This window comes from Protopterus annectens, chromosome 2.part2 (assembly GCF_019279795.1).
Source record: "Protopterus annectens isolate FY-2018-M chromosome 2.part2, PAN1.0, whole genome shotgun sequence".
Taxonomy (NCBI): Eukaryota; Metazoa; Chordata; order Ceratodontiformes; family Protopteridae; genus Protopterus; species Protopterus annectens.
Window position 1 is genome coordinate 955,006,871 of NC_056730.1, and position 12,814 is coordinate 955,019,684.

General features: G+C 36.3%; 1 protein-coding gene across 3 annotated transcripts in view; it reads left to right on the forward strand.

Moving 5' to 3' along the window:
• Positions 1-12,814, forward strand: part of TMEM232 (transmembrane protein 232) — a 2,425,444-nt gene that overhangs the window by 1,632,298 nt on the left and 780,332 nt on the right. The window lies entirely within an intron of this gene.

Below are 12,814 nucleotides of genomic sequence, written 5' to 3' on the forward strand. Positions count from 1 at the left end.
ATCAGATTAATAATAATACAATTTATAATCTGAGTAATTTCTGTTTAAATCAAGCACGTGTGGCTGTACTTAACAAAGGTTTTATCTTTGTACCTGAGTTTAAAATTGATATAGCAAAGCTGCTCATTAATTTAAAACTGTTCGCAAGGCAACTAAATGTGAGACTTTGTTCGATGATAGAACTAATAATCTGGTTAAGACTGTTGCCTCTTTAAGATGTAGGATTATTTTTATACCCCCAAGTACCCCACTAGTTGCCACATTTCAACACCTAGTTGAAAATGAATTCAGACAAATGACAAGAAATAGCAAAAGAGCAACAGACAATTTAACTAGACAAGAAATAATGGGTTTGGCAGAACTTTCCAATAATAGAAAATACAGGATTATGAAGCCTGTTAAAGGCAGTGGGGTGGTCATTATGAAAAATTTGATTATGCATGCAAGATTTTTGGAATGCTAAATGATGAAACAACTTACGAAATAGCTTCTATCAATGAGATAAATAGAGCTTACCTCAAGATTGATTTAATGCTACTGGATGCTTTGAATCAAAGCTCTTTGAATTCAGGTGAATACAAATATCTTAAGGTAGAATTTCCTATTATTCCTGGAATTTTTGGAATACCTAAGATACACAAAAACCATACTGATCCTCCATTTAGGCCAATAGGTGTGGCCCAAGGATCAAAGACAGAGCCACTGACAGCATTTATTGACCACCATTCCAAACCTTTATTTCAGACTTTTACACACATTCTTAGAAACTCTTGGCACTGTGTAGAATAATTGATAACTCTTGAAATCCATCAAGAATACATTTTTGTAGCTGTGGATGTTATAAACCTCTTCTCGGTGATACCACATGATGTAGGTTTGGAATTATATGAGCATAGTCTAGTGCAAAGTGGTAAACTGGAGCAAACCAAAATTAATTTGTTAACAGACATGTTAGAAACAGTGTTGGTCAACAATTTCTTACACTTTGATGGAAAATACTTTAGATAAAAATCTGGGGTGGCAATTGGAGCAAAATGTGCCCCAGTATTTGCCAACTTAGTGTTGGGAGGAGATTGGGAAGAAAAGGGTCTTCTCTGCACCTTTCATGAGCAAAATCACAGCTTACTATAGATTTTTGGATGACACCCTAATTGTTTGGAAAGGTAGGCAGGAAGATGTGAAGGTATTCATGGACTTTCTCAATGGGTTAACAAACTTTTTAAAGTTTACATACAAGGTGCATGACAAAGAAATTGATTATTAAGATATAAAGTTAACTAAAGATCCAAGCACTGGGCCACTATCCTCCACTATTTATAGAAAGGAAACATATGCCAATATGCTCCTGCATTACAACAGCTGCCACCCTTTCCATGAAAAAAAGTGTAGTTAAAGGCCAAATGGTGAAACTGTCCAGATTAGTAAGCAATGAAGACAAATTTAAAGAAGAAGTGTATATACTTGTAGGAATTTTCAAGGAAAGAGGTTATCCACTGCAGTTACTACTATTGGTTAAGAGAGAAGTTATGAGAAACATAAATTCCAGGTTTCTCCCTATTGTGAAGGGAGAAATAAACAGTGGAACAGCTAAAGATTGTGGGGTACCTAAACATGATGTCACGATTATTCCTTACCATCAAGATGCCCACAAGTAAGCCAAAACAGTAAACAATGCGTGGAATACTGTCTTTGATCAAGCATTAAAAGAAAAGTTGGGATCATCCCTTAGGGTGGTATTTAGTAAGGGAAGAAATATTAATAAAATATTAGAAAAGGCGAAAGAACCACACATTGAGACCTATGTGTCAAAAATGAGTAAATGTGGCTTTTGTAGTACATGTAGATATATTAATAGTGGCACACAGCAGAAATTTGCAATGTCCAGGAAGATGTAACTGCAAAACTAGAAATGTGGTATACATTGCAACGTGTATTTCATGTCCAGCATTCTACGTAGGGAAAACCATGAGAACCCTACATGAAAGAATTTTAGAGCATACTAGAGACACTAGAACATGTAAAATAAGTAGTGCCCTTTGCACAGTAGAAAATGCACCAATTTCAATAATTTCATATTTTTTTGTAATTGATAAAGTGATGAAAACTATAGAGGAGTGATAGTCACTTACAGCTTCTGATAAAAGAAACATAATGGCAGCTGAGATTAAATGCTAAAGAAAAAACAGGTATAAATGATAGCCTGTCAATTATTAGCATTTTAAAAAGAAGAGCTAACCAGATATAGGCTTTACATAAACAGTTTTACCATGACAAATAATGTGTGCTATTTATCATACTGTTATATTAGCTAAATTGAGTTGTGTATAAACAACAGAACAATATTGTAGGAAATAATTATGGAGGTGCTGATTCTAAATAGTTTCTGTGTAGTGTCTGTTTTGTATTTTGTATTTTAAATATGATGTTATGTGAAAAAAAAATTACTTAATTTTAGCTGGAAAACAGAAGGTTAACACTGGCAATCAAGGAAGTTATATCATAATTATGTTACCACCTGCATTTTTAAACAGGGTGCCTTACACTACTACATTTGACTCTGAAGATGCCTTTTAGCTGTAATGCTAGGCGAAAGCGTTTAGTCAACTGTGTGTCTGTTTTAACTAAAAGTGTGAATTCAGTGGAATAAATGATCAGCCTTTCAGTTTGAGCTTTGGGCTGAAGCTTTATTTTGTTTTGCATAAGAGGCCTCCAAGAAAACTGGTGACCCCTTCTTTAGGATCTTAATTTTATGTTAGAGAAGCTAACACTTGCTCCATTTAAACCATCTAATCTGGCTCACTTGAGGTTCTTAACATGGAAAACAGTTTTACTGATTACTTTGACCTCTGCAAGAACAGTTTCTGAGTTGCAAGCTCTTATGATGTCAGAGGATAGTTTTTTTGAGAATTATGCCTAAAGTGGTATCAGCGTTTACTTTAAGCCAAACTATCCATCTCCCCGTTTGCTTTCCTGAAATAAGGGAGAAAGGATAGTCCATATCTTGGATGTCCACAGCCAACTCTATGTTTACAAAAAAGTAAATCTTTCAGATCTTGAGAGCAATTGTTTATTTCTTATGAAGGTAAGAGGAAGAGACAACTTTTGTCCAAACAGACTGTTTCCAAATGGCTGTCTAAGGCTACTGCCTTTTGTTATACTCACCATAACAAAACTATTCCAGGCAAGGTTAAGGCCCAGTCTACCAAGGCCTTGGCTTCATCTATAGCTTTTTTGGAAAGGTTTGAATTCTCAAAATATTCTAGAAGCTGCTGCTTGGTCTTCTGTACATACTTTTACAAATCACTATAAGGTGTATTCCTTCTCTATGGCTAGATCAAGCTTTCCTAGGACCATTCTCCATGGGGTCCTGGACTCTACTCCTTCCACCTCCCAAATGTAGCTAGCTATGGTAATCTACCTATATATAACTAAGGCTACTGCAGTAATGATCAATATGATGAACACAGTACAGTTGAGTAAGTCAAACTTACAATAAAAATAGAAGTTTGAATGATCTCTGCTACAGTAGCCCCTCCCTTCTTCCATTCCCTTGTTTTTTGGTGTGTTTTTATGCCAGGGTATGGACAGTTTTTTTTTTTTCCTAGCATTTTCCTTTCAAAGCACAGCCTACCTCTCTGTTGGCAGGAAACCTCTGAAGGGCTTTGTGCCTAACCTTGTCTTTTAGTCAGCTCATTTCATGTTATCTTACAGTTTAGGCACGTGAAAGGTGCCCTGATGTTTTGGAAGCTGATCGGCTGCTAAATCTTTAGCAGGATACAGCCCATATACCTAAGGCTACTGCAGCAGTGATCATTTGAACATTTACTGTTTTGGTAAGTTCAGCCGACACAACTGTATTTTCTTCCTCCTCTATACTATTCACTTTCATTTGCTGGTTAATGTGAGAAAAACAGAGTACTGCATGAACTGTAAGCCCACATGTAATTTTATTTAGCTTCACATGGTATGAATGCTTTTCATTATTGATATAAATAAGTGACTAGTCTTACACGAATTTGACATCAGCCTCTTATTAACAGGTTAGTCCGCAAATGAAATGAAATGGTCTCAAGCCTAGTCTAAGGATATAACAATAACTATCACATTCAGTTTTCAGCAGGCGGATTTCAAGCATTGATGCAGTGAGCTTTTTCCATTTTGATAAGGTCTGCTGATGAAAAAGAGACTAGATGTGAAAGTTACTAGGTCTGGGGATGGCAGACCCACAGCTGCATATTGTCCTTGTATCTTCTATACTGAATATCATCGTTTTTGCTTACAGAATATCATGACATCATTTTCTGTAGTACTTTGGGACCAGGTCTCTGGTAAAGTCCATTGCTTTTCCTCCAAGGCAACTATAGACATGCTAATTTTAAAGATTATCTCAGTCAGGACTTTCTGCTAGTTTTCTCTCATACCATTTTCAATGCTTTGGACATACTCCCTAATATCACGTACAGCTGATTAAAACTCTTCCTGTCACTGTGTAGACAGACTAAATGTCCGGGATAAATAGACATACACGTTCCAAAAGTAAGGGGCACCCCTTTTTGCATTGAACAAGTTACCTGACTGGCTGTTACAAGCTGCTTTAGCTGAAACACTTAATGGTTTGGTACCTTTTAGAAGAAAGATAATCATGATTCATTTGGGGCGGCAAAACACATGACCATTGTGGTAGGTATACAGCACTACCTCCAGCATTGCCAAGAAGTGAAGTTCACATTGTACAGCTGGTTATGATCCTTTCCAATGGCCAATACCCTCTTTACTCTCCCCAGTATCAGATGCATGTATGCTGCCAGAGGAGCTGATTTATCTCACAGGAGCAGCATGTTTGGCTTAACCAATATGAGACATCCAGTGTAGCATATTTGTGCATATCTGTATAGATATGATAGCTGTATCTTTAAGAAGAAGTTACCACTACAAGTCTGCGAGCTGCACAAGTTCTCAGGTACTTCATCTGAGTTAAACCTGTTATTTGATGAATATCATATATAATGCCTTTTCATTCAGTTTTCTTGACTGTGCATGTAATTAACCATGTATGTGCTTTACATGGTGTCAGATGTAAAGTACCTTTGACACCATATACCCAAATACTTTTCCATTTGTGCTCCACTCTGTTTTTGAAACTTCTGAAGTTTTTTTTTTTCAGGATGTGATTTTGTTTTTTCCCCAAGATGAACTGTCATATATAATTTCCTGACATATATAATTTCTGCAAGACCAACGAATAACTAATCATTTTTGCTTTTCCTTCCATGCAATGGCAACCATATTCATTTTATTATTTTTAATATAAAAGTCAAATTTTTGCATTCCTACACATCTAATATAAAAAAAGTAATTTTGTGATATTTTTGCATAAAAGTCTAAATTTTTTAAACTTTTTTCTCAGGAGATTACTGGACAGTTTTCATTATTTACAGTTCATCATTTTGACTCAAAATTTTTTCACTTCAACCACCAAAAAAAAAAAATGTAAAACTGTTAAGTAACTTGCCTGGGAAATGGAAACTGTCAATTCAAAAGTTAGAGCTGTATCTCACAGTCAGTGAAACTGCAAAGGGGACATTAAAGGTCTGATGTGCCATATTCCTTCATGTCATAGATGAATATGCAGTAACAGCTATTTAGCATTTTTAGCTTCAAGGTAAAGGCCAAAACATGTTAGCAATACTGACAGAAAACTTCTTGTTACATCAAGAGCCAAATAATAGTTTTCTTATATAAGGTGTTTGCTTTTTTCTAGATATCAAGGGGTTCAGGTAGATGCTTATAAAACTGACCTGAAAAATAGGGAAATGTTGTGGACTTGTATGCATCTTTGATGACACATAGAATTGTATCTGGTCTTGAAATGATCAAGTCAGAGGCAAGCTGTTAAGAGAGTCAGCCTGACACTTGATAAAACACTAGATAGCTGTAGAGTTAGTGAACTCTAAAGTATTCAGTTTGAAAGTTTAACTAAGAAATGGAAGTTTCTAAAATAATTGCTGAGAGTGGAAATAATGGGAACATAAAAGTCAAAGTGAGCAAAAGAAGAAAAAATAAAGATAATACTTCTGGAGGCTGCATGGTTTCAAAATCAGGGTTTGGTCAGAAATGAGCACCTAGACAGCATACCCTGTGCCAGCATTGTGGCAACTAGCATATGAAAGCACATTGCAGAGCTTTTATCCATAATTGTAGGCTATGTGGAGGTTAGAATTACTTTGTCAAAATGTAAATTTCAAAATAAAGCTATGCAGCGAGAGTTATGTAAATTTGACACAGAAAGACAGAATAAAAGTGGAAATGTTTGAGAACAGCTTACATGCATTATGTGAATACTGTTCAGCCAGGAATAAAAATATTGATATATTTGTACATGATGACATTTGGTCTGATAAACTTATAACTGGAGACAGGAATACTGCAATTATGTTGGGACTAGCACAGGGCTCTAGTTGAACTAGCTATGCCTCTAGCCATTGACATAAATCTGCATATGTTGTCTTGTATGCAATTCCTTGGCATGGGGCAGTATCTTTCTGAGTACAATTCAAATCATCAGATATAACAGTACCACTCATGAACCTGTTTTAGCATGATGTTGCATAATTTTGTTTGCAGGAACAAGACAGAAACTTCAAGATGTTAAAAATCCTGTTTGCTCAGGCTTTTACTTTGAAGTTCTGTGATGATTCCCAAGCAATAATACCTCACTTGGTACTAACAAAGATATGTAGCAGCATTACTGCAAGAAAGTAGACCAAAAGCATATGGATAAATGGCATCACTGGCATACAGACATGATGTATACAGATAAAGAATGCAATATTGTGAATATTCTTTGGTTATCAGATGTTCTAGGATTAGATTTATAAGAAATTGATTGTAGTAGAGTCACATCAATAATCCATTGCAAAGTACAATCAAGAAGTCTCATTGCAGAGCATCAGTAAAGGGCATATGACATTCTTTACCCGGCTAAAATATCTAAGAAGTTTAAGTACTAGGTTAACATATTAATTTTTGTAACACTTTCTGGAATCAGAATCAGAGTGAGGAATTGTTGCCACATGAAATGCTAGATAGTCCTTGGATAAAAGTTCGATTAAATCTTCCCATTATAAGGATGCATATTATCTTCTCAGTTGTCTGTTATTAAAAATATGTCAATGCTCTACAGCTGTAGTATCATTACTGTAGTGGTCTGTTTTTGCTAGACATGAAATACTTATGAAGTAACATCTGATAATTATCCACAATCTGTGAATCTGGAATTTTATAACTTTGCTAAATAGTGAGAGTTTAAATGTACCTCCTCAAGTTCTAGATAAGAGCTGAGTAATGGTTAAGGAAAACATGGTCCAGACAACTAAGAATCTCTTAATGTGTGAATTCAAATAGCTGTTATTATGCGTGTGTGTGTGTGTGTGTGTGTGTGTGTGTGTGTGTGTGTGTGTGTGTGTGTGTGTGTGTGTGTGTTAGAATAGAGAAATCCACTTACTTTATCCAACTCAGTTGCATGAGGGTAGGTGACTCAAACATAATCTGTTCACTTCCAGTTCACTGTTCGGTAAGGAAAGCCGGAAGAATGTCATAGAATTATTACAGAAAAGGCAATGCAGAAAAAAAGTTGTATTATGACAGATAAAAATAACAACAGTAATACTACTACTACTACTAATTATAAGACTTTAGAATTAATGCATAAAAATGGAATTAGCTGTTGCATGTTATGTGAAGCAGAACATCTGGGATCTTAATACAGGGCTTTGACATGCAGATCTATAGAACTTCATGATAGAAAAGTTATCTTCACCTTCATCTGAACTAACAGATTACATGAAGCATTTTTCATGGAGATCTTTTTTGGCAGTAATTTCAGTGAAATATTTTTGAATTACTAGCATTATTTTGCCCCCTTCCTACAAATACACATATCCATAATCATAGGCTTTTTCTGAAAATGAATTCTCCATTTATGCCAAAGTGGTATCTGTTTTTATTGAAGTTATCTGCTAAGGTACCAGTTTTCTACACAAAGTATTAAATTATTGGAGAGTATCTGTTGTGTACCTTGGATACCACAGTCAATTAAAATTAGTATACCAGAAGGATTAGTTTTCTTAGAAAATCTGATCAGCCTTTGTACCCTTTAAGAAACAAGAGTATTTGCCGGATTCAAAGCAGATAGTGTTAAAAGTGATCACCTCACATTATTGCCTTTTCTCTGATAGGAACAGCAAACCAGGTCCAGGTACTGTTAGAGTGCCTTCTACAAGAACATAGCTTTAGCTATAGCTTAGTTTAGAAACACACTCATGACATTTTAGATAGATCGATATCAATTTTTATTCATATTTTGCACAGAACACTACAAGAATATGTTATGGTACAGTGTTGCTACATGGGATACTGTACCTAACCCCCACCCCCTGTGGTGCTCTGGTGATACTTGGAATAGAATCCGGATCTTATAATTTACTATTATAATGATTTTCTCAGATATTACAACTGTATGAGCTATTGATTGTAACAGTAGATCTTCAAGGAGAAGGCATATAACAGTAAAACTACCAGTCTTCCTTCCCTATTACTTTTGTTTTTGTTGATTGGTGAAATAATTTGCTAGTTTGTTGTTTCTTTTTTGAAGTATAAAGCTATTTTCAACTGCTTCTTTGTAGAATTGTTACTTTCCTGCATATATATATGTATATATATATATATATATATATATATATATATATATATATATATATACACACACACACACGCATATATATATATATATATATATATATATATATATATATATATATATATATATATATATATATATATATTTGGCACTCTTTGTCACTGCTGTCAATCGTCAGCCCAGTCTACAGTCAGGATCCATGTTTATTTTCCTAGCAATGAGGATGAGGATTGATTGGGAGAGGTCATTATTCAGATAACCACCAAAAATGGTTCAAGATTTTCTTCTTGTTTTCCATGTCCCTAACAGCACAGCCATGGAGAAGGACAGGGGGAAGGCATGCAAATGTATAACTGCAGAGGCCATATCTCCACTTCCTGAAGGAGCATCCCTGGTCTGCTTTTAAAGCATGAGCAGTAAGCTTTCCAGTCTTCACCAGGAAGTTAACACAAACATCTCCTCTGAGAGAGGCAAGCAGGCTATGGCCATTCTCCCCCCCCCTTTCCCTCCCTGGCTTCTCCAGTGCTGGGCAGCTAATTGAACCCCAGTTACCAGTGTCATATTCAGGCATCTGTCCCCTGTACCACTGAGACAGGTTTTCCTGCCTATATTTAGGTAAATGCCTATAAAGTTGTCTAAGACAACTGCACCCTTTCCCTATGGAGGTTTATTAGTGTCTAACTGCTGAAGAGGATGAATGCCAGCTCTGTCTGTATATAGTGACCCTCACGGCACAAATGCAGGGAAAAGAAAACCACTGATTAATAACTGACACACCACTGCAGTTTTGCTGGTTAGTAAAACAAATATTATAAATTACTGTTATAGTAATCTGTACTTGAAAATCTTTTCTTATAGTGAGTTGCTCACAACACTGAAGAAAAGAGCTATTTTTCCATGGAATTATGGTGCTATTTCACATGGAAAGAGCTAATCAGTTTTGATAATCACTACACCTATGTCAGCACAAGTGTGTGATATATTATTTATTTTTATTTTATTTTAACATTTATTTACAGGGAGTCCAACTTGAAACAAAGCCAATTTTCAGAGGAGGTCTGGAGAAACGCTGCAGATGCATGTCTTTGTGAGGTGGGAGGAAACCGGAGCACCCAGAGGAAATGCACATGAATGCAGGGAGGACATGCAGACTCCACACAGAAGGCAGTTCAGCTGAGAATCGAACCGGAGAACCTGTTGCTGTGAGGTGGCAACACCATTGCTACACAACTGTGCCATCCAATATTTAATGCTGAATAATTTGGTATGCCTATCACGGCTTTAGTTTCATTGATACAAGTGCTCCCCTACTTATACCATTTCAACTTATGAACTTTTAGACTTATGAACAAACTTGTCTTTAAGTCCAGAATTTTCATACTGTATCAATTCTGAAGTATGACTGCAGTGCAAGACATGGTGTTAGCTGCTGTCTGTAAAGATTTTGTAATTACAGAAAAGAAAACAGCAAAATTACTTCCCAAAAAATGTGGTCATCTATGTGAACCAATACTATTTCTCAGTCTGTCTGCAAGAATGGTATTTGAAAATAGCTTTACAACATGCAACACGTGATTTTTCATGACATGCTGATATCAGCAAGAGCGAGGACTGCCCTGTAGACAGTACCTGATAGGAAAAGCTATGTGTTTCCCTTTTTTATGGTATGTAATGCAGTTAGAAATTAATCTGCTATCAAAGGATGTGAAATGTTAAGCTTAAAATGTGAATGGGCTCTATCTTTGTTTGATTCCAAGGTAAGGAAATGAAAGTTTTGTAATGTATAGGATGTTCGTGCATCTGCTTCAGTTCCATCATATTGTTTCTCTTCACTGCACTGTATTCTTCATATTCATATTAGGAGACCACACTTCTTAGTGAATATGCTCACCATATGTATTTATTCTACATGCTCAGTCCCTGCTATATAATAGTACATTTGCACTTTGCTGTCATTTGTTTTTGCAGGCAACCATTATTACTTAACCTGTTTTCATATTTTTTTATCACACATTTAATGTTCCTTACCCTAATACTCAGATTTTTCACTGCAGTTTATTTTACCTCTGTATCAGTTATATCTTTATTGTGCATATTCATAGGTTCATAGGTTCATACTAGGCTATCTGCCCGAGGGCATTTATAAGCCTAGCCAGAGTATGTTTGGCTTTCGCCACCCATTTTAAATTAATTTTGCTATGCCCTTTTTCGAGGTTAGTATACTGTGCCTCTGTCTAACAGTGACACAGAAGTGATACCCGGGCTAAACCTATGATCTCCCATCCACTCATCAAGATTCCTCATGAAGAGAGTCAATGAGGGACTCTGCCTAACCTGGACTGGGATTTTATTCCAGAGTGAAGGGAGCCTCTGGGTTATGAATCTGTCCCTCCAGCATGCCCTATTTATTTCAGTGCTGTCCTGCTTTTTGGTGCTTTTTTGGTGGTTATTGGTACAGTTTTGGTGCTTTTTGGTGGTTATTGGTAAAATTTTGAACACATTTTGTTAATTGTCAAGGGTGTGTTGGACTTAACAACATTTTCAACTTATGACAAACCCCCAGGAACATAATCTGTTCATAAGGAAAGGAGCACCTGTACATTATAAATCATTATTAAGGTAACCATGATGACTATTGGAGACTATTTAGTACAAACTCTTTATGGGGAATATAACAACACAAACTAGGAGTTTTGATATCAGTATGCAGTCTGTAGGTATATATCTTAAAATTTTTCAGTTCTCACACAATTATCATTTATATGTTAAGAATAAGTAACCAGCAGTTTGGGACTTTGTGAAAGTATTCCTCCGTAATAAGTGTAGCAACTGTAAACCAAAAGGAAAATGTTGCATTATACATGTATTTGAAGAATTTGCTTGTGTATTTTCAACTTTTTGTACCTTAAGTGCTTGAACCCTAGCTGCTTGCAGACCACAGTCTGTCTGGATATCTTTGTGAGAGGCAGCTCACAAGAGCTCCCACTCAGACTTATAGTAAAGTACAAGCAGGATGTGACAGCCATGTGGATGGAGGACAGCTGCTACTTAAACATGTACATGAATTCATGCGAAGTATGTGCAGCAGCTATGAGGATGTACTGAACTGCTGATCGCGCATGTAGCTGACTTTGAGCAAGTTAAGTGCAGTGGGCCATGAGGCGAGATTGGGAGTTACTGGGAGTTTAAGTTTAGGGGGGGTGACTGGAGGATTTAGGGGTAAATAACAGGATTTATGATTAGGAGTAGGTAGAGAAAGAGTTTTTTGGTCTGGGTCATGGAGCAGGGTTTGGGTTAGGATTAAAGAATGACAGGGAGTTTTATGTTTAGGAAACCACTGGGGGGGGGGGTTAAGTTTAAGAAGCAGGAAGTAAGTGAGAGTTTAGGAAGCCATTGTGGGTTGAGGGGGTTTAAATTTATGAAGCAGGAAGTGAGTGAGAGTTTAGGAAGCAATTGGCGGTTGAGGGGGGTTTAAGTTTAAGAAGCAGGAAGTGAGTAAGAGTTTTAGGTTTATGTTTAGTGAATAGGATTTAAGATTAGGGTTACATACTGAGATGGAATATTAAGGCTAGGGAGTGGCACTAAATTTTAGGTGTAGGGAGTGATGGGGAGTTTTAGGTTTATGGAGCAAATTAAGTTTTAGGATTAGGGTATGGAGTTTGTGATTAGGATTAGAGAGCCACTAGGAATTTTAAGGTTAATGTTAACTAGTGAGGTTTGATTTTATGGTCGGTGACCAGGCTGGAGTTTTATGGTTAGAGTTAGGGTTCTACATGGGCTATGTATGTGGTTAGTAGAACTGAGCTAATCAGAGGTGTTTTGAGCAATTGGCAGTGAGCAACTAAGCTACATATATAGAGAAAGAGAGTGTATCATCACGTTTACTCTAATTTCACTTGGTCATAACAAGTGCCAAATCTGTCAAAAAATATAATGTTTTCGGACATACAACTGATTGCATCACTATCTGTCACTGCAAAGATACTTCTATGTATTCCTAGTGATCTGTACTGCAGTACCTGGTACCACAATGCAAATATGAATTATTGATCACAAAAACAGCAGAAAACTATTTTTCCATTTAGTACACAGAATACTCATTTGACATGTACCTAC